Source organism: Rhinoderma darwinii, chromosome 11 (genome assembly GCF_050947455.1).
Source record: "Rhinoderma darwinii isolate aRhiDar2 chromosome 11, aRhiDar2.hap1, whole genome shotgun sequence".
NCBI lineage: Eukaryota > Metazoa > Chordata > Amphibia > Anura > Rhinodermatidae > Rhinoderma > Rhinoderma darwinii.
Window position 1 is genome coordinate 88,537,633 of NC_134697.1, and position 23,958 is coordinate 88,561,590.

General features: G+C 40.1%; 1 long non-coding RNA gene across 1 annotated transcript; it reads right to left on the reverse strand.

The window, feature by feature from the left end:
* Positions 1–1,931: 1,931 nt before the first annotated feature.
* LOC142663814 (uncharacterized) lies at positions 1,932–10,091 on the reverse strand. The gene is made up of 3 exons (XR_012851145.1): positions 9,939–10,091; positions 5,715–5,867; positions 1,932–3,479 (listed from the first exon to the last, which is right to left on the reverse strand). It is a non-coding gene; the product is annotated as an uncharacterized LOC142663814 (long non-coding RNA).
* Positions 10,092–23,958: the final 13,867 nt, after the last annotated feature.

Below are 23,958 nucleotides of genomic sequence, written 5' to 3' on the forward strand. Positions count from 1 at the left end.
ATTCTGTACATAGAGGTGTAATGTGCCCCCCATTATATTCTGTGCATAGAGGTGTAATGTGCCCCCATTATATTCTGTACATAGAGGTGTAACGTGCTCCCATTATATTCTGTACATAGAGATGTAATGTGTCCCCATTATATTCTGTACATAGAGGTGTAACGTGTCCCCATTATATTCTGTACATAGAGGTGTAATGTGCCCCCATTATATTATACATAGAGGTGTAACGTGTCCCCATTATATTCTGTACATAGAGGTGTAACGTGTCCCCATTATATTCTGTACATGGAGGTGTAATGTCTCCCCATTATATTCTGTACATAGAGGTGTAACGTGTCCCCATTATATTCTGTACATAGAGGTATAATGTGTCCCATTATATTCTGTACATAGAGGTGTAACGTGCCCCCATTATATTCTGTACATAGAGGTGTAACGTGTCCCCATATTATTCTGTACATAGAGGTGTAATGTGTCCCCATTATATTATACATAGAGGTGTAATGTGCCCCCATTATATTTTGTACATAGAGATATAATGTGTCCCATTATATTCTGTACATAGAGGTGTAATGTATCCCCATTATATTCTGTACATAGTGGTGTAATGTGCCCCCATTATATTCTGTACATAGAGGTGTAATGTGTCCCCATTATATTCTGTACATAGAGGTGTAACGTGTCCCCATTATATTCTGTACATAGAGGTGTAATGTGTCCCCATTATATTATACATAGAGGTGTAATGTTTCCCCATTATATTCTGTACATAGAGATATAATGTGTCCCCATTATATTCTGTACATAGAGGTGTAATGTACCCCCATTATATTCTGTACATAGAGGTGTAATGTGCCCCCATTATATTCTGTACATAGAGGTGTAATGTGTCCCCATTATATTCTGTACATAGAGGTGTAACGTGCTCCCATTATATTCTGTACATAGAGGTGTAATGTGTCCCCATTATATTCTGTACATAGAGGTGTAATGTACCCCCATTATATTCTGTACATAGAGGTGTAATGTGTCCCCATTATATTCTGTACATAGAGGTGTAACGTGCCCCCATTATATTCTGTACATAGAGGTGTAATATCTCCCCATTATATTCTGTACATAGAGGTGTAATGTGTCCCCATTATATTCTGTACATAGAGGTGTAATGTGCCCCCATTATATTCTGTACATAGAGGTGTAATGTGCCCCCATTATATTCTGTACATAGAGGTGTAATGTGCCCCCATTATATTCTGTACATAGAGGTGTAATGTGCCCCCATTATATTCTGTACATAGAGGTGTAACGTGCTCCCATTATATTCTGTACATAGAGGTGTAATGTGTCCCCATTATATTCTGTACATAGAGGTGTAATGTACCCCCATTATATTCTGTACATAGAGGTGTAATGTGCCCCCATTATATTCTGTACATAGAGGTGTAATGTGTCCCCATTATATTCTGTACATAGAGGTGTAATGTGCCCCCATTATATTCTGTACATAGAGGTGTAATGTGCCCCCATTATATTCTGTACATAGAGGTGTAATGTGCCCCCATTATATTCTGTACATAGAGGTGTAACGTGCTCCCATTATATTCTGTACATAGAGGTGTAATGTGTCCCCATTATATTCTGTACATAGAGGTGTAATGTGCCCCCATTATATTCTGTACATAGAGGTGTAATGTGCCCCCATTATATTCTGTACATAGAGGTGTAATGTCTCCCCATTATATTCTTTCAAAAACAATGAGAAACACGAGTCACAAGGCTACATGTAATAAAAAAGACAATTTTTATTGCATATAAATACATAAACATATCAAATATAACATATATAATGATAAAAACACAACGAGGTATCTAAAAGACGACATGTAATAGCTGGATCACGTCGCAAGATGACCAAATCGCAGGGAAAAAATGCATATAAGCACCTAGTCAAAAACATGACAAGATATATATTCCACCCATCCACAGGAATATGTATGTAGTGGACACTAAAAATGAATGGAAGATCAGGTGATCAGTGCGTATATTGCACAGATGTACGTTACACACAGTCTACTGACTAGCTCGTTACAGCAAAAGCACTGGACATGTTCCCATATATCATGAAAATCCCCCTTAGTAACTTTTAGAAAGGTTTTCCCAACAAAAAGAAGGGGGACCCCCCATATCAAGTATCACATGGGGAATATACCGTGTATGTATCCAATGGTGAACAAAAAGGGCCCGTCCGGCAAGTACCAGAGAGAGCCCCTAAGTCAGAAACTTACCCATATCAGCAATGTTGCGCCTGCGATCCACGTGATCCCCGTAACAAAAAAGGATAAATAACACCCCAACGCGCGTTTCGCTATTCTAGCTTCCTCAGGGGGTATAATCTCAACTATATCCTGTGCACCTTATATATTGTCCCTCATTATGCTGACTCGAACGTTCCGTGTATACTCACTCCTCCTTGGTCAACGGCGCATGCGCAGGGTAAAGTCAAAGATCATGTTACCTCAGTCGCCTGTCGTCACACCGCTAACGCGCACGCGTGTCCCCGGAGACTAGTCTCCATGGGGACAACAACAGCGCGCAGACGGCGTAGAGACGAGAGGAGAGAGAGGGACAGATCCGACAACCCTACAGCACGCGCTCCCCCAGAGTATCGTGAGTATCCAATAGGTGTATATATCTCTCTATCTGCTACTGTCTACTGCTGTATCACTGTAAGAATATAAACGGTATATGCCCCATAAACTGTATGTGAGAATAAGTGCTAAGAAGAAGTGCCCAAATAAGGTAACATTTATTGGCACTAATGCCAACGATTATAGATATATAGTGATGAAAATAGTGCAAAAATATGAGGAAATAATAACATGTACATGAAACTATTCCATTAATAGTGAAAAAGTGATAAATAATGAATAGTGATATAATTTATACCATACAAAAAAGTCAGAAAAGATCTATTACAATAAAGCTGTTACGTACTCCTGTTAGTTGTATTAGTAGTCAATCGTACCAAAATTTTCACTGGGACGTGAGAGAATAGATAAGTGACGAAATCAATAAGAATATTGAATAATTTACAAAATAAAGTGAAATATGACCAGTTTGGTCATGAACCACAATAAGTGAAGGACATAAAAGGTGATACTAAACATTGTACCATCTACAGTACAGCAAACAAAGGTGTACAACATGCGCAAAAAGAACGCACATACATTATCCATCATTAAAAATGAAAAAAGGGAAAAGTTATTACAATAATATTCCGACACAAGCAGCATACAGTAGATAGCCTATCATCGGTTATACATTTAAATTGTATATCAATATATCAATAGAGGGACAGAGTGTTCATAATTCTCATCTCTATGTCCGCCCATTATTGATCCAATCTTGTTTTTCAGATGTTTCCAGTAGCACAACCATCCAGAAGGACAACTCACAGTGGGAGAGTTCAACAAAGTCTAGACCAGGATACAAGAACACACAATCAATAACAGAAAAAGGTAGGACAAATGCACAAAAAATATATATATTAAAATCACCTCAAAATATTGAATAAGCAATGGACAGATCTAACGTTATTTATATGGGTATTAGGTTGTTTTCTATGATCTATAAAAAGGCAGAGAAGCTCAGTTTCTCATTCAGACCCAAGGGGGTCATGGTTCCAAGGGTGGTGATCCACCTGCACTCCTTTTGTGCTAGAATCTTATTAGCATTACCCCCTCTCACACCACAATGTACCAAGTCTATGCCCCGTGCCAGAAAGGTTTTGGGGTCACATCCATGGTATAATTTGAAATGTCTCGGGATCGTCTTCAATAGTGTAACGTCACTAATATCCTTCGCAGCCAGGATATCCCTCACATGCTCACGGACCCGGACCCTGAGTTGTCTAGATGTTAGCCCAATGTATACCTTGGGACATCCGCATGTTGCATAGTAAATAACATGGGTCGTATTGCATGAGATGTAATGCAAAATTTTAAACAGGCGTTTATCTTTCACGGAATTAAAGGAAGTTGTCCGTACTATATTTGCGCATGCTACGCAGTCCCCACAGGGATAACATCCCTGAATTGGGCCTCGTGTAGAAAATGGGTTGGATTGCAGTGGCACATAGTGGCTCTTCACCAGTATGTCTCTCAGATTTTTGTTTCTCCTCGCCGTCATTTGGGGGTAAGTTGGTAGAGCCTTAGAGAATACAGGTTCAGTGTGTAAAATCGGCCAATGTTTCTCCAGAACTGATCGCATTGTTTGCCACTGGTTGTTAAAAGTGGAGATAAATCTAATTTTGTTATCCCTCTGATCCTTCTTTTTTGCACCTGTAAGATGTAACAGGTTCTTGCGTTCTGTGTTTTTGGCACGACTATATCCCTGTTTAATACATCTTTGGCTATAGCCCCGAGCTAGAAATCTCTCTTTGAGGTCCTGTGATTGCTCCTCAAATTTTTGCTCAGAGGAGCAGATCCGCTTCATTCTAAGAAATTGACCAACTGGGACAGCTCTGGTGGTGGAGTGTGGATGTGCTGAGGTGGCATGCAGCAGGGAGTTAACCGACGTCTCTTTTCTAAAGACATCAGTCTGTAATGCTCCCTCTGCATCCGCCTCAATAGTCACATCCAAAAAATCCACTCTACGTGTATCAGAAGTGAATGTCAATTTGATGTTGAATGTATTCGTATTCAATGCCTCCATAAATTCATTCAGCAATGGCTCGCTACCCTGCCAGATGATAAATACATCATCTATGTAGCGCAGCCAGCACTGCACATGGTCAGCGGCATGGGCGCCGCCATCCTGCAAAACCTGTCTCTCCCAAAAACCGAGAAACAGGTTTGCATATGCCGGAGCGCATGCCGCACCCATCGCAGTGCCCTGCTTTTGTACATAGAAGGTGTCCTTAAACACGAACAGATTATGGGTAAGTATATATTCCAAAAGTTCAATAATCAGATCTCTCATCAGGCTGTCCCAGTTGCTCATCTCCAAGAAGAAGCGGACCGCAGTCACCCCATCGCGATGTCGAATGCTTGTATATAAAGACTCGACATCCGCCGTCACCAGCAGCATATCTGATTCCAGTACAATCCCATCCATTCTTGTAAGCAAATCCGTTGTGTCTTTTAAATAAGAGGGCAATGTTTCAACTAGCGGTTTAAGATAAAAGTCAATAAACCTACATATCGGGTCGCATAGCCCATCTATCCCCGACACTATAGGTCTCCCCGGTGGTTCCAGTGGATTTTTGTGAACTTTGGGTAACAGATAAAAAGTGGGGATTTTAGGGTATTGGACCATAAGGCCGTCAAACACTTTTTTGGGGATTATCCCTTTCTCCAGTGCCATATCAAGTATTTTACCCAGTTCTGAGGAAAAAGTACCTATGGGACTGTATGAGAGCTTCTCGTATGTTTGTTTATCCCTCAACTGACGGAAAGCCTCCCTCTCATATAGGTTGGTTGGCCAGATCACAATGTTTCCCCCCTTGTCCGCTGGTTTATACACCACATCTTTATAAGATTGTAGTTGTTTAAGTGCTATTCTTTGATTTGCCGTCAGGTTATCATAGTGTTTATTAATTGAGATCTGTTGGAAATCCTCCATCACTAGTTTGGTGAAAATTTCCACCTGTGGGCAAAGGGACATGGGGGGAAACCTTGTTGATCTGGGAAGTACCGAGGATGGAAACCCACCTTGTTGCGGGGAAATTTGTTCATGTAAAAGCTCCTCTAGAGCTGCCAGGGTTTCTCTTTCCATTTCACTATTCAAGCCCATATCGAGGTCACCCCTACTGTGCAGTTTCCTTAGGATCAGCTTCCGTGAAAACAGATGAAGATCCTTTAAAGCTGTGAAGTAATCAAATGAATTACTTGGAGAAAACGTTAGTCCCTTGTTCAAAATATAACATTGTGTGTCGGAGAGGGTATGCTTAGATAGATTAATTACCTCAAGGTTTTTTGACTTTTTACTCCTTTGATAGGGAGAAGGGGTCTTACGCTTAGCGACTTGCCTCTCTCTATTTCTCCTCGGAAAAATAGGATCTTGTTTGTTTGACGCCATTTCTCCATTCCATCTGTTCCCTGTGTGTTCATCTGAGGTTTGGGAGGATATGGACCCTGATCTAGAGCGAGAATTAGTACGTGCCCCCATTATATTCTGTACATAGAGGTGTAATGTCTCCCCATTATATTCTTTACATAGAGGTGTAATGTCTCCCCATTATATTCTGTACATAGAGGTGTAATGTGTCCCCATTATATTCTGTACATAGAGGTGTAATGTGTCCCCATTATATTCTGTACATAGAGGTGTAATGTGCCCCCATTATATTCTGTACATAGAGGTGTAATGTGCCCCCATTATATTCTGTACATAGAGGTGTAATGTGTCCCCATTATATTCTGTACATAGAGGTGTAATGTGCCCTCATTATATTCTGTACATAGAGGTGTAATGTGTCCCCATTATATTCTGTACATAGAGGTGTAATGTGTCCCCATTATATTCTGTACATAGAGGTGTAACGTGCCCTCATTATATTCTGTACATAGAGGTGTAATGTGCCCCCATTATATTATACATAGAGGTGTAACGTGTCCCCATTATATTCTGTACATAGAGGTGTAATGTACCCCCATTATATTCTGTACATAGAGGTGTAATGTGTCCCCATTATATTCTGTACATAGAGGTGTAACGTGTCCCATTATATTCTGTACAGAGAGGTGTAATGTGCACTCATTATATTCTGTACATAGAGGTGTAATGTGCCCCCATTATATTCTGTATGTACATAGAGGTGTAATGTGCCCCCATTATATTCTGTGCATAGAGGTGTAATGTGTCCCCATTATATTCTGTACATAGAGGTGTAATGTGCCCCCATTATATTCTGTACATAGAGGTGTAATGTCTCCCCATTATATTCTGTACATAGAGGTGTAATGTGTCTCCATTATATTCTGTACCTAGAGGTGTAACGTTTCCCCATTATATTCTGTACATAGAGGTGTAATGTGCCCCCATTATATTCTGTACATAGAGGTGTAATGTGTCCCCATTATATTCTGTACATAGAGGTGTAATGTGTCCCCATTATATTCTGTACATAGAGGTGTAACGTGCCCTCATTATATTCTGTACATAGAGGTGTAATGTCTCCCCATTATATTCTGTACATAGAGGTGTAATGTGTCCCCATTATATTCTATACATAGAGGTGTAATGTGTCCCCATTATATTCTGTACATAGAGGTGTAATGTGTCCCCATTATATTCTATACATAGAGGTGTAATGTGTCCCCATTATATTCTGTACATAGAGGTGTAACGTGCCCCCATTATAGTCTGTACATAGAGGTGTAATGTCTCCCCATTATATTCTGTACATAGAGGTGTAATGTGTCCCCATTATATTCTGTACATAGAGGTGTAATGTGCCCCCATTATATTCTGTACATAGAGGTGTAATGTGTCCCATTATATTCTGTACATAGAGGTGTAATGTGTCCCCATTATATTCTGTACATAGAGGTGTAACGTGCCCCCATTATATTCTGTACATAGAGGTGTAATGTCTCCCCATTATATTCTGTACATAGAGGTGTAATGTGTCCCCATTATATTCTGTACATAGAGGTGTAATGTCTCCCCATTATATTCTGTACATAGAGGTGTAACGTGCCCTCATTATATTCTGTACATAGAGGTGTAATGTGCCCCCATTATATTCTGTACATAGAGGTGTAATGTGTCCCCATTATATTCTGTGCATAGAGGTGTAATGTGCCCCCATTATATTCTGTACATAGAGGTGTAATGTCTCCCCATTATATTCTGCACATGGAGGTGTAATGTGTCCCCATTATATTCTGTACATAGAGGTGTAATGTGCTCCCATTATATTCTGTACATAGAGGTGTAATGTGTCCCCATTATATTCTGTACATAGTGGTGTAATGTGCCCCCATTATATTCTGTACATAGAGGTGTAATGTGTCCCCATTATATTCTGTACATAGAGGTGTAATGTGTCCCCATTATATTCTATACATAGAGGTGTAATGTGCCCCCATTATATTCTGTACATAGAGGTGTAATGTGCTCCCATTATATTCTGTACATAGAGGTGTAACGTGCCCCCATTATATTCTGTACATAGTGGTGTAATGTCTCCCCATTATATTCTGTACATAGAGGTGTAATGTGCCCCCATTCTATTCTGTACATAGAGGTGTAATGTGTCCCCATTATATTCTGTACATAGAGGTGTAATGTGTCCCCATTATATTCTGTACATAGAGGTGTAATGTGCCCCCCATTATATTCTGTACATAGAGGTGTAATGTGCCCCTTTTACTGGATCATGTTATACCCGGAGGGGGGGGGGGCGGGGTGCAGTATTTCCTATATAGACTCCTGTGTAGTCCATAAATACGGCACTGAGGAGTCATGTGCTGGGGGAACCCTGGAAAGGGAACACAGTTACACCCCCGCCAATATTCATAACTACAAATACATCTCAGCATCACAGGAACGTCTTGGAGCAATAAAGTGCAACCTTTCGGAAGAATCAATGATATTTTCTGAGCTGCTGGAAAGTCACTTTATTCTGCCGAAATGTTGAACCCAGTGGCGTAACTACCGCTGTAGCAGCCGGCATGGGCCCCCCTTCCCATGGCCGGAGGCTCCGCTAGCAGCTGCTATGGCTGCTACAGCACGACGCCACTGAAGGGGTTGTTCTTACAAAAGACATTCATCCCCTATCCACAGGATAGGGGATACATGTGTGATCGCTGGGACGCCCAGCGATAAGGAGAACGGGGGACCGAAAGTCCCCCGAAGATCTCCATGACAGACCTCGGACTTCCGGAGTCTGTCGGCACCTCCGTAGAAATGAATTGTGCACCGGTCGTGCTTGTGCGCATGCGTGACCAGCGATTCTTTCATTTTTATAGAACTGCGCAGACCCCGGAAGTCCGAGGTTTGTCATGGAAGAAATTTGGGGGACTTTCGGTCCCCCGGTCTACTTATCGCTGCCAGCGATCACACATGTATCCCCTATCTTGTGAATAGGGGATGCATGTCTTTTGTAGGACAAACTATAGGCCGTTTTTTTTTTGTGTGGGGTTGGGGGCTGCATGGCTTTACCTACAGGGGGGATTTAGGGCTGTATGGCGTTAACTCAAGGAGGGTGTTTGGGGCTATATGACGTTATCTACATGGGGAGGGCTGTATGGCGTTATCTACAGGGGAGGGCTGTATGGCGTTATTTACAGGGGAGGGGCTGTATGGCATTATCTACAGGGGAGGGCTGTATGATGTTATCTACAGGGGAGGGCTGTATGGCGTTATTTACAGGGGAGGGGCTGTATGGCATTATCTACAGGGGAGGGCTGTATGATGTCATCTACAGGGGGGCTGTATGACGTTATCTACAAGGGGGCTGTATGGCGTTATCTACAAGGGGGGGCTGTATGGCATTATCTACAGGGGGGCTGTATGACGTTATCTACAGGGAGAGGGCTGTATGGTGTTATCTACAGGGGGGCTGTATGGTGTTATCTAGAGGGGGAGGGCTGTATGGCTTTATCTACAGAGGAGGGCTGTATGGCGTTATCTACAGGGGGAGGGCTGTATGGTGTTATCTACAGGGGGAGGGCTGTATGGCGTTATCTACAGGGGAGGGCTGTATGATGTTATCTACAGGGGAGGGCTGTAGGGAGGCACTATGTACAAGGGGGGGTTGTGTGATACCCAGGGGAGGGAGGCCCAGTTAAAAGTTTGCTATGGGGCCCAGTCTTTCCTAGTTACGCCCCTGGTTGCACCGTCCTATGGACGGAACTGAATAATCAGCGGCTGTGCGTGAAAGTCGGAGGTAAAAGGCCGGACATGAAATCATTATCTACAATACTCACTTATATCTGATGTAACAGGCGACGCCATAAAAAGTTACAAGGAGGAAGTTGATGGCAGAAAACGCAGCAACCACAATGAACTTATTCCAAAAGTATTGTGGAGTCTCAGTACGAGTAGTAATAGGAGTAGTAGTAGTAATAGGAGTAGTAGTATGTACTGAAAAAGAAGGAGAAACCATATAAGTGTTCAGATAAACTCCATTATTATTATTATTATTATTATTATTATTATTATTATTATTATTATTATTATTCATGTAATACAAGTTTGGAATAAAGATGAATGTCCCCAAGATTGTCAGGAGTGACTGGTTATATGGGATCTAAACTGGATATCTATCCATCCATCCATCCATCCATCCATCCATCCATCCATCCAATCCATCCATCCATCCATCCATCCATCCAATCCATCCATCCAATCCATCCATCCATCCAAATCCATCCATCCAATCCATCCATCCAATCCATCCATCCATCCATCCATCCATCCATCCATCCATCCATCCATCCAATCCATCCATCCATCCAATCCATCCAATCCATCCATCCATCCATCCAAATCCATCCATCCATCCATCCATCCATCCATCCATCCAATCCATCCAATCCATCCATCCATCCAATCCATCCAATCCATCCATCCAATCCATCCATACATCCAATCCATCCAATCCATCCATCCAATCCATTTCCAGCATTTTTAAAAGTAAGTTTAAATGTGTTTTTGTTTGAGTTTTTTTGTGACCATTTAAAAAATAAAAATTCTGGCGTTTTTTAAGTGTTGATAATCGGCAGAAACAAACGCATTACCTTGAGCATGCTGTGATTTGAAAAAAATGCCACTCACCCTATAAGCGGAAAAAAAACAGCGAATAGCAAAATTCTATGTACGTTCTTATATTTTATTATAGACTTTAACGTAACATTTGTCAAAAATTGTGGGCACAAAAAAGTGCCGTATAAAACACAAGTAACTGCTGTGTATGAGTCCAGCCTTAGGCGTCCAGGTCTGATCTATATGTTACTGGACTGACCACGTGGATGAGCCCTATCAGATTAGTGACTTGTCCGCACAGCATTAACCCCTTATTCACTGTATATCTGGTGACGCACTTACCTCTACTTATCCGATTCTTCGCAAATGATCCATATTTGCGGAAATTGATAGGAGCGCCTTCCACAGACGCTAAAAGCACATTCACAATGAGAAGTAATCGCAACAGCATGATGGCCTGGAGATATAGCTCTTCTCCTCTATATATCCAGACTAATCCCCTCCACTGTAACATCGCTCAATACTCCTACAGATTCCGTGATGTCACAATAGGACACACATCACAGGGAACAGTATACAGCAGTGATGTCACAATAGTACACACATCATCGGAAGCAGTATATAATATAGCTTTATATAATGTCCTGTCACCCAGCTTTCCTATATATAATGTCCTGTCACCCAGCTTTCCAATATAATGCCATGTCACCCAGCTTTCCAATATATGTCCTGTCACCCAGCTTTCCTATATATAATGTCCTGTCACCCAGCTTTCCTATATGTAATGTCCTGTCACCCAGCTTTCCTATATGTACTGTCCTGTCACCCAGCTTTCCTATATATAATGTCCGGTCACCCAGTTTTCTTATATATAATATCCTGTCACCCAGCTTTCCTATAAATAATGCCATGTCACCCAGCCTTCCTATATATAATGTCCTGTCACCCAGCTTTCCTATATATAATGTCTGGTCACCCAGTTTTCTTATATATAATATCCTGTCACCCAGCTTTCCTATATATAATGTCCTGTCCCCCAGCTTTCCTATATATAATGTGCTGTCACCCAGCTTTCCTATATGTAATGTCTTGTCACCCAGCTTTCCTATATATAATGTCCTGTCACCCAGCTTTCCTATATATAATGTCCTGTCACCCAGCTTTCCTATATATAATGTCCTGTCACCCAGCTTTCCTATATATAATGTCCTGTCACCCAGCTTTCCAATATATAATGCCATGTCACCCAGGACATTATATATACGAAAGCTGGGTGACAAGACATTATATATTGGAAAGCTGGGTGACATGGCATTATATATTGGAAAGCTGGGTGACAGGACATTATATATAGGAAAGCTGGGTGACAGGACATTATGTATTGGAAAGCTGGGTGACAGGATATTACATATAGGAAAGCTGGGTGACAGGACATTACATATAGGAAAGCTGGGTGACAGGACATTATATATAGGAAAGCTACTTGACAGGACATTGTATATAGGAAAGCTGGGTTAAATTACATTGTATATAGGAAAGCTGGTTGACAAGACATTATATATTGGAAAGCTGGGTAACATTACATTATATATAGGAAAGCTGGGTGACAGCACATTATATACAGGAAAGCTGGGTGACAGGACATTATATATAAGAAAGCTAGGTGACAAGACATTATATATAGGAAAGCTGGGTGACAGAACATTATATAAAGAAAAGCTGGGGGACAGGACATTATTATATATAGCGAAGCTGGGTGATATGACATTACATATAGAAAAGCTGGGTGACAGGACATTATATATAGGAAAGCTGGGTGACAGGACATTATATATAGGAAAGCTGGGTGACAGGACATTATATACAGCTTTCCTATATATAATGTCCTGTCACCCAGCTTTCCTATATATAATGTCCTATCACCCAGCTTTCCTATATATATATATAATGTCATGTCACCCAGCTTTCCTATATATAATTTCCTCTCACCCAGCTTTCCTTTTTTAATGTCCTGTCATCCAGCTTTCTTATATATAATGTCATGTTACCCAGCTTTCCTTTTTTCATGTCCGGTCACACAGCTTTCCTATATATAATGTCATGTCACCCAGCTTTCCTATATATAATGTCCTGTCAACCAGCTTTCCTATATATAATGTCATGTTGCCCAGCTTTCCTTTATATAATGTACTGTCACCCAGCTTTCCCATATGTAATGTAATGTCACCCAGATTTCCTATATATAATGTCCTGTCACCCAGCATTCCTCTATATAATGTCCTTTTACACAGCTTTCCTATATGTAATGTAATGTCATGTCACCCACCTTTCCCTTATATGTCAGTCAACCAGCTTTCCTATATATATTGTCCTGTCACACACCTTTCCTATATATAATGTCATGTCACTCAGGTTTCCTTTATATAACGCCATGTTACCAAGCTTTCCTTTATATAATGTACTGTCACCCAGCATTCCTCTATATAATGTCCTTTTACACAGCTTTCCTATATATAATGTAATATCACCCAGCTTACCTATATGTAATGTCCCGTCACCCAACTTTCCGATATGTAATGTTCTGTCACCCAGCTTTCCTTTTTAATGTCCTGTCACCCTGGTTTACTATATATAATGTACTGTCACCCAACTTTCCTATATATAATGTCCTGTCACCCAGCTTTCCTGTATATAATGTCCTGTCACACAGCTTTCCTATATGTAATGTCCTGTCACCCAGCTTTCCTATATGTTATGTCCTGTCACCCAGCCTTCCTGTATATAATGCCCTGTCACCCAGCTTTCCTATATATATAATGCCATGTCACCCAGCTTTCCTATATGTAATGTCCTGTCACCCAGCTTTCCTATATGTAATGTCCTGTCCCCCAGCTTTTCTTTATATAATGTCCTGTCACCCAGCTTTCCTATATATAATATGCTGTCACCCAGCTTTCCTATATATAATGTAATGTCACCCAGCTTTCCTATATATAATGTCCTGTCATCCAGTTTTCCTATATACAATGTAATTTAACCCAGCTTTCCTATATACAATGTCCTGTCACCTAGCTTTCCTATATATAATGTCCTGTCACCCAGCTTTCCTATATGTAATGTCCTGTGACCCAGCTTTCCTATATGTAATATCCTGTCAGCCAGCTTTCCTATATGTAATGTCCTGTCACCCAGCTTTCCTAAATACAATGTAATGTCACCCATCTTTCCTATATATAATGTCCTGTCACCCAGCTTTCCTATATATAATGTCCTGTCACCCAGCTTTCCTATATATAATGTCCTGTCATCCAGCTTTCCTATATATAATGTCCTGTCACCCAGCATTCCTATATATGATGTCCTGTCACCCAGATTTCCTGTATATAATGTCCTGTCACCCAGCTTTCCTATATGTAATGTCCGGTCACCCAGTTTTCTTATATATAATATCCTGTCACCCAGCTTTTCTATATGTAATGTCCTGTCACCCAGCTTTCCTATATATAATGTCATGTCATCTAGCTTTCTTATATATAATGTCCTGTCAACCAGCTTTCCTTTATATAATGTCCTGTCACCCAGCTTTCCTATATATAATGTCATGTTACCAGCTTTCCTTTATATAATGTACTGTCACCCAGCATTCCTATATGTAATGTATTGTCATCCACCTTTCCCTTATATGTCAGTCAACCAGCTTTCCTATATATATTGTCCTGTCACACAGCTTTCCTATATATAATGTCATGTCACTCAGGTTTCCTTTATATAACGCTATGTCACCCAGCTTTCCTTTATATAATGTACTGTCATACAGAATTCCTCTATATAATGTCCTTTTACACAGCTTTCCTATATGTAATGTGCTGTCACCTAGCTTTTCTATACGTAATGCCATGTCACCCAGCGTTTCCATAAGTTATGCCATGTCACCCAGCTTTCCCATATGTAAGTCATGTCACCCAGCTTTCATATATATATAATTTCCTGTCACCCAGCTTTCATATATATAATGTAATATCACCCAGCTTACCTATATGTAATCTCCCATCACCCAGCTTTCGATATGTAATGTCCTGTCACCCAGCTTTCCTTTTTAATGTCCGGTCACCCTGGTTTACTATATATAATGTCCTGTCACCCAGCTTTCCTATATGTAATGTCCTGTCACCCAGCTTTCCTATATGTAATGTCCTGTCACCCAGCCTTCCTGTATATAATGTCCTGTCACCCAGCCTTCCTGTATATAATGCCCTGTCACCCAACTTTCCTATATATATAATGCCATGTCACCCAGCTTTCCTATATGTAATGTCCTGTCACCCAGCTTTCCTATATATATTGTCCTGTCATCCAGCTTTCCTATATATAATGTGATATCACCCAGCTTTCCTATATATAATGTCCCGTCACCCAGCTTTCCTTTATATAATGTACTGTCACCCAGAATTCCTCTATCTAATGTCCTGTCACCCAGATTTCCTATATATAATGTCCTGTCACCCAGCTTTCCTATATGTAATTTCCTGTCACCCAGCTTTCCTATATGTAATGTCCTGTCACCCAGCTTTCCTATATGTAATGTACTGTCACCCAGCTTTTACATACGTAATGCCATGTCACCCAGATTTCCTATATATAATGTCCTGTCAGCCAGCTTTCCTATATATAATGTCCTGTCATCCAGATTTCCTATATATAATGTCCTGTCACCCAGCTTTCCTATATGTAATTTCCTGTCATCCAGCTTTCCTATATGTAATGTCCTGTAACCCAGCTTTCCGTTATATAATATCCTGTCACCCAGCTTTCCTATACGTAATGTGTTGTCACCCAGCTTTCCTATATATAATGTCTTGTCACCTAGCTTTCCTACATGTAATGTCCTGTCACCAAGCTTTCCTATATATAATGTCCTGTCATCCAGCTTTCCTATATATAATGTCCTGTCACCCAGCTTGCCTATATATAATTTCCTCTCACCCAGCTTTTCTATATATAATGTAATATCACCCAGCTTACCTATATGTAATGTCCTGTCACCCAGCTTTCCTGTATATGTCCTGTCACCCAGCTTTCCTATATGTAATGTCCTGTCACCCAGCTTTCCTATATGTAATGTCCTGTCACCCAGCCTTCCTGTATATAATGCCCTGTCACCCAGCTTTCCTATATATATAATGCCATGTCACCCAGCTTTCCTATATGCAATGTCCTGTCACCCAGCTTTCCTATATGTAATGTCCTGTCACCCAGCTTTCCCATATATATTGTCCTGTCACCCAGCTTTCCTATATACAATGTAATGTCACCCAGCTTTCCTATATATAATGTCCTGTCACCCAGCTTTCCTATATGTAATGTGCTGTCACCCAGCTTTTATATATATATATATATATATATATATATATATATATATATATATATATATATATATATAAAATGCCATGTCACCCAGCTTTCCTATATGTAATGTCATGTTACCCATCTTTCCTATATATAATGTCCTGTCACCCAGCTTTCCTATATGTAATGTCCTGTCATCCAGCTTTCCCATACATATTGTCCTGTCATCCAGCTTTCCTATATATAATGTGATATCACTCAACTTTCCTATATATAATGTCCCGTCACCCAGCTTTCCTTTATATAATGTACTGTCACCCAGAATTCCCCTATCTAATGTCTTGTCACACAGCTTTCCTATATGTAATGTACTGTCACCCAGCTTTTCCATACGTAATGCCATGTAACCCAGCTTTCCCTATGTCAGTCACCCAGCTTCCTATATATAGTTTCCTCTCACGTAGCTTTCCTATATATAATGTAATATCACCTAGCTTACCTATATGTAATGTACTGTCACCCAGCTTTCCTTTTTAATGTCCTGTCAGCCAACTTTCCTATATATAATGTCCTGTCACTCAGCTATCCTATATGTAAAGTCCTGTCACCCAGCTTTCCTATATGTAATGTGCTGTCACCCAGCTTTTCCATACGTAATGCCATGTCACCCAGATTTCCTATATATAATGTCCTGTCACCCAGCTTTGCTATATATAATGCCATGTCACCCAGCTTTCCTATATGTAATGTCCTGTCACCCAGCTTTCCTATATATATATTGTCCTGTCATCCAGCTTTCCTATATATAATGTGATATCACCCAGCTTTCCTATATATAATGTCCCGTCACCCAGCTTTCCTTTATATAATGTACTGTCACCCAGCTTTCCTATATATAATGTCCTGTCACCCAGCTTTCCTATATGTAATGTCTTGTCATACAGCTTTCCTAAATGTAATGTACTGTCACCCAGCTTTTCCATACGTAATGCCATGTCACCCAGATTTCCTATATATAATGTCCTGTCACCCAGCTTTCCTATATATAATGTCCTGTCACCCAGCTTTCCTATATGTAATGTCCTGTCACCCAGCTTTCCTATATGTAATGTACTGTCACCCAGCTTTTCCATACGTAATACCATGTCACCAAGATTTCCTATATATTATGTCCTGTCATCCAGCTTTCCTATATATAATGTCCTGTCACCCAGCTTTCCTATATATAATTTCCTCTCACCCTTATTTTCTATATATAATGTAATATCACCCAGCTTACCTATATGTAATGTCCCGTCACCCAGCTTTCCGATGTGTAATGTCCCGTCACCCAGCTTTCCTTTTTAATGTCCTGTCACCCTGGTTTACTATATATAATGTCCTGTCACCCATCTTTCCTGTATATGTCCTGTCACCCAGCTTTTCTATATGTAATGTCCTGTCACCCAGCTTTCCTATATGTAATGTCCTGTCACCCAGCCTTCCTGTATATAATGCCCTGGCACCCAGCTTTCCTATATATATAACGCCATGTCACCCAGCTTTCCTATATGTAATGTCCTGTCACCCAGCTTTCCTATATGTAATGTACTGTCACCCAGCTTTTCCATACGTAATGCCATGTCACCCAGATTTCCTATATATTATGTCCTGTCATCCAGCTTTCCTATATATAATGTCCTGTCACCCAGCTTTCCTATATATAATTTCCTCTCACCCTTCTTTTCTATATATAATGTAATATCACCCAGCTTACCTATATGTAATGTCCCGTCACCCAGCTTTCCGATGTGTAATGTCCTGTCACCCAGCTTTCCTTTTTAATGTCCTGTCACCCTGGTTTACTATATATAATGTCCTGTCACCCAGCTTTCCTGTATATGTCCTGTCACCCAGCTTTCCTATATGTAATGTCCTTTCACCCAGCTTTCCTATATGTAATGTCCTGTCACCCAGCCTTCCTGTATATAATGCCCTGGCACCCAGCTTTCCTATATATATAACGCCATGTCACCCAGCTTTCCTATATATAATGTCCTGTCACCCAGCTTTCCTATATGTAATGTCCTGTCACCCATCTTTCCCATATATATTGTCCTGTCACCCAGCTTTCCTGTATACAATGTAATGTCACCCAGCTTTCCTATATATAATGTCCTGTCACCCAGCTTTCCTATATGTAATGTGCTGTCACCCAGCTTTCCTATATGTAATGTCATGTTACCCAGCTTTCCTATATATAATGTCCTGTCACCCAGCTTTCCTATATGTAATGTCCTGTCACCCAGCTTTCCTATATGTAATGTCCTGTCAACCAGCTTTCCCATATATATTGTCCTGTCATCCAGCTTTCCTATATATAATGTGATATCACTCAACTTTCCTATATATAATGTCCCGTCACCCAGCTTTCCTTTATATAATGTACTGTCACCCAGAATTCCTCTATCTAATGTCTTTTCACCCAGCTTTTCCATACGTAATGCCATGTCACCCAGATTTCCTATATATAATGTCCTGTCACCCAGCTTTCCTATATATAATGTCCTGTCACCTAGCTTTCCTATATGTAATGTCCTGTCACCCAGCATTCCTATATATAATGTCCTGTCACCCAGCTTTCCTATATATAATGTCCTGTCACCCAGATTTCCTATATATAATGTCCTGTCACCCAGCTTTCCTATATATATAATGCTATGTCACCCAGCTTTTCCATACGTAATGCCATGTCACCCAGATTTCCAATATATAATGTCCTGTCACCCAGCTTTCCTATATATAATGTCCTGTCACCCAGCTTTCCTATATGTAATTTCCTGTCACCCAGCTTTCCTATATGTAATGTCCTGTCACCCAGCTTTCCTATATGTAATGTACTGTCACCTAGCTTTTCCATACGTAATGCCATGTCACCCAGATTTCCTATATATAATTTCCTGTCAGCCAGCTTTCCTATATATAATGTCCTGTCAACCAGCTTTCCTATATGTAATTTCCTGTCACCCAGCTTTCCTATATGTAATGTACTGTCACCCAGCTTTTCCATACGTAATGCCATGTCACCCAGATTTCCTATATATAATGTCCTGTCATCCAGATTTCCTATATATAATGTCCTGTCACCCAGCTTTCCTATATTTAATTTCCTGTTATTCAGCTTTCCTATATGTAATGTCCTGTCACCCAGCTTTCCTATATATAATGTCCTGTCACCCAGCTTTCCTATATGTAATGTGTTGTCACCCAGCTTTCCTATATATAATGTCCTGTCACCCAGCTTTCCTATATATAATGTCCTGTCATCTAGCTTTTCTATATGTAATGTCCTGTCACCCAGCTTTCCTATATATAATGTCCTGTCACCCAGCTTTCCTATATATATTGCCCTGTCATCCAGCTTTCCTATATATAATGTGATATCACTCAACTTTCCTATATATAATGTCTTGTCACCCAGCTTTTCCATACGTAATGCCATGTCACCCAGTTTTCCTATATATAATGTCCTGTCATCCAGCTTTCCTATATATAATGTCCTGTCACCCAGATTTCCTATATATAATGTCCTGTCACCCAGCTTTCCTATATGTAATTTCCTGTCACCCAGCTTTCCTATATGTAATGTCCTGTCACCCAGCTTTCCTATATGTAATGTACTGTCACCCAGCTTTCCTATATATAATGTCCTGTCATCCAGATTTCCTATATATAATGTCCTGTCACCCAGCTTTCCTATATTTAATTTCCTGTTATTCAGATTTCCTATATGTAATGTCCTGTCACCCAGCTTTCCTATATATAATGTCCTGTCACCCAGCTTTCCTATATGTAATGTGTTGTCACCCAGCTTTACTATATGTAATGTGTTGTCACCCAGCTTTCCTATATGTAATGTGTTGTCACCCAGCTTTCCTATATGTAATGTCCTGTCACCCAGCTTTCCTATATATAATGTCCTGTCACCCAGCTTTCCTATATACAATGTCCTGTCACCCAGATTTCCTATATATAATGTCCTGACACCCAGCTTTCCTATATGTAATGTGCTGTCATCCAGCTTTTCCATATGTAATGCCATGTCACCCAGCTTTTCCATATATATTGTCCTGTCTTCCAGCTTTCCTATATATTATGTGATATCACTCAACTTTCCTATATATAATGTCCCGTCACCCAGCTTTCCTATATGTAATGTCCTGTCACCCAGCTTTCCTATATGTAATGTCCTGTCACCCAGCCTTCCTGTATATAATGCCCTGTCACCCAGCTTTCCTATATATATAATGCCATGTCACCCAGCTTTCCTATATGTAATGTCCTGTCACCCAGCTTTCCTATATATATTGTCCTGTCATCCAGCTTTCCTATATATAATGTGATATCACTCAACTTTCCTATATATAATGTCTTGTCACCCAGCTTTTCCATACGTAATGCCATGTCACCCAGCTTTCCTATATATAATGTACTGTCACCCAGCTTTCCTATATATAATGTCCTGTCACCCAGATTTCCTATATATAATGTCCTGTCACCCAGCTTTCCTATATGTAATTTCATGTCACCCAGCTTGCCTATATGTAATGTCCTGTCACCCAGCTTTCCTATATGTAATGTCCTGTCCCCCAGCTTTTCTTTATATAATGTCCTGTCACCCAGCTTTCCTGTATATAATATGCTGTCACCCAGCTTTCCTATATATAATGTAATGTTACCCAGCTTTCCTATATATAATGTCCTGTCAACCAGCTTTCCTTTATATACTATCCTGTCACCCAGTTTTTCCTATTTGTAATGTTCTGTCACCCAGCTTTCCTATTTGTAATGTTCTGCCACCCAGCTTTCCTATATGTAATGTTCTGTCACCCAGCTTTCCTATATATAATGTCCTGTCATCCAGTTTTCCTATATACAATGTAATTTAACCCAGCTTTCCTATATACAATGTCCTGTCACCTAGCTTTCCTATATATAATGTCCTGTCACCCAGCTTTCCTATATGTAATGTCCTGTGACCCAGCTTTCCTATATGTAATATCCTGTCAGCCAGCTTTCCTATATGTAATGTCCTGTCACCCAGCTTTCCTAAATACAATGTAATGTCACCCATCTTTCCTATATATAATGTCCTGTCACCCTACTTTCCTATATATAATGTCCTGTCACCCAGCTTTCCTATATATAATGTCCTGTCATCCAGCTTTCCTATATATAATGTCCTGTCACCCAGCATTCCTATATATGATGTCCTGTCACCCAGATTTCCTGTATATAATGTCCTGTCACCCAGCTTTCCTATATGTAATGTCCGGTCACCCAGTTTTCTTATATATAATATCCTGTCACCCAGCTTTTCCATACGTAATGCCATGTCACCCAGCTTTCCTATATATAATGTACTGTCACCCAGCTTTCCTATATATAATGTCCTGTCACCCAGATTTCCTATATATAATGTCCTGTCACCCAGCTTTCCTATATGTAATTTCATGTCACCCAGCTTGCCTATATGTAATGTCCTGTCACCCAGCTTTCCTATATGTAATGTCCTGTCCCCCAGCTTTTCTTTATATAATGTCCTGTCACCCAGCTTTCCTGTATATAATATGCTGTCACCCAGCTTTCCTATATATAATGTAATGTTACCCAGCTTTCCTATATATAATGTCCTGTCAACCAGCTTTCCTTTATATACTATCCTGTCACCCAGTTTTTCCTATTTGTAATGTTCTGTCACCCAGCTTTCCTATTTGTAATGTTCTGCCACCCAGCTTTCCTATTTGTAATGTTCTGTCACCCAGCTTTCCTATATATAATGTCCTGTCATCCAGTTTTCCTATATACAATGTAATTTAACCCAGCTTTCCTATATACAATGTCCTGTCACCTAGCTTTCCTATATATAATGTCCTGTCACCCAGCTTTCCTATATGTAATGTCCTGTGACCCAGCTTTCCTATATGTAATATCCTGTCAGCCAGCTTTCCTATATGTAATGTCCTGTCACCCAGCTTTCCTAAATACAATGTAATGTCACCCATCTTTCCTATATATAATGTCCTGTCACCCAGCTTTCCTATATATAATGTCCTGTCACCCAGCTTTCCTATATATAATGTCCTGTCATCCAGCTTTCCTATATATAATGTCCTGTCACCCAGCATTCCTATATATGATGTCCTGTCACCCAGATTTCCTGTATATAATGTCCTGTCACCCAGCTTTCCTATATGTAATGTCCGGTCACCCAGTTTTCTTATATATAATATCCTGTCACCCAGCTTTTCTATATGTAATGTCCTGTCACCCAGCTTTCCTATATATAATGTCCTGTCACCTAGCTTTCTTATATATAATGTCCTGTCACCCATCTTTCCTATATATGATGTCTTGTCAGCCAGATTTCCTATATACAATGTAATGTCCCCCAGCTTTCTTATAAATAATGTCCTGTTACCTAGCTTTCCTATAAATAATGTCCTGTCAACCAGCTTTCCTATATATAATGTCCTGTCACCCAGCTTTCCTAAATATAATGTCATGTCATCTAGCTTTCTTATATATAATGTCCTGTCAACCAGCTTTCCTTTATATAATGTCCTGTCACCCAGCTTTCCTATATATAATGTAATGTTACCAGCTTTCCTTTATATAATGTACTGTCAACCAGCATTCCTCTATATAATGTCCTTTCACACAGCTTTCCTATATGTAATGTGCTGTCACCCAGCTTTCCTATATGTAATGTATTGTCATCCACCTTTCCCTTATATGTCAGTCAACCAGCTTTCCTATATATATTGTCCTGTCACACAGCTTTCCTATATATAATGTCCTGTCACCCAGCTTTCCTATATGTAATTTCATGTCACCCAGCTTGCCTATATGTAATGTCCTGTCACCCAGCATTCCTATATATGATGTCCTGTCACCCAGATTTCCTGTATATAATGTCCTGTCACCCAGCTTTCCTATATGTAATGTCCGGTCACCCAGTTTTCTTATATATAATATCCTGTCACCCAGCTTTTCTATATGTAATGTCCTGTCAACCAGCTTTCCTTTATATACTATCCTGTCACCCAGTTTTTCCTATTTGTAATGTTCTGTCACCCAGCTTTCCTATTTGTAATGTTCTGCCACCCAGCTTTCCTATTTGTAATGTTCTGTCACCCAGCTTTCCTATATATAATGTCCTGTCATCCAGTTTTCCTATATACAATGTAATTTAACCCAGCTTTCCTATATACAATGTCCTGTCACCTAGCTTTCCTATATATAATGTCCTGTCACCCAGCTTTCCTATATGTAATGTCCTGTGACCCAGCTTTCCTATATGTAATATCCTGTCAGCCAGCTTTCCTATATGTAATGTCCTGTCACCCAGCTTTCCTAAATACAATGTAATGTCACCCATCTTTCCTATATATAATGTCCTGTCACCCAGCTTTCCTATATATAATGTCCTGTCACCCAGCTTTCCTATATATAATGTCCTGTCATCCAGCTTTCCTATATATAATGTCCTGTCACCCAGCATTCCTATATATGATGTCCTGTCACCCAGATTTCCTGTATATAATGTCCTGTCACCCAGCTTTCCTATATGTAATGTCCGGTCACCCAGTTTTCTTATATATAATATCCTGTCACCCAGCTTTTCTATATGTAATGTCCTGTCACCCAGCTTTCCTATATGTAATGTCCTGTCACCCAGCTTTCCTATATATAATGTCCTGTCACCCAGCTTTCCTATATATGATGTCCTGGCACCCAGATTTCCTGTATATAATGTCCTGTCACCCTGCTTTCCTATATATAATGTCCTGTCACCCAGCTTTCCTATATATAATGTCCTGTCACCCAGCTTTCCTATATAATGTCCTGTCACCC